This window comes from Calidris pugnax, unplaced genomic scaffold (assembly GCF_001431845.1).
Source record: "Calidris pugnax isolate Ruff unplaced genomic scaffold, ASM143184v1 scaffold559, whole genome shotgun sequence".
In the NCBI taxonomy this organism is placed as follows: Eukaryota; Metazoa; Chordata; class Aves; order Charadriiformes; family Scolopacidae; genus Calidris; species Calidris pugnax.
The window spans coordinates 46,736-47,078 of NW_015091295.1; the positions used below are offsets into that span (position 1 = coordinate 46,736).

Genomic DNA, 343 nt, shown 5'->3' on the forward strand with positions numbered 1-343 from the left:
CCGAGCTACCCCAACCCCCTGGGAGAAGGAGACCCACACCCCCACGGAAAGGGGCCACCTTCCCCCCAGTATAACCAGTAAAACCAGTAACCCCAGCAGACAGGTCCAAAAGTCACCTTCATTAATTGTCCCCCTCCCAGTCCCGGGGGCACCCCGTCTTTAATTGCTCAACACGGGGGTGGATTATCTCAGGAAGTTAAAATGGAAGAGTTTAGCTCCACTTTTAATTAAAATTACCTTTTTTTTTGTTTTTTTGCCCCATTTTGGAAGGGCTGGCGGTGGCCCCGGCGACGCAGGGGGGGCTGGCGGGCATCTACGACGGGGAAGGGTTTGTGTTCGAGGG

The 343-nt window shown here is 54.5% G+C and overlaps 1 protein-coding gene across 1 annotated transcript in view; it reads left to right on the plus strand.

Annotated features, from left to right (window-relative positions):
- Positions 1–343, plus strand: part of LOC106899077 (prenylcysteine oxidase-like) — a 7,335-nt gene that overhangs the window by 3,294 nt on the left and 3,698 nt on the right. The window lies entirely within an intron of this gene.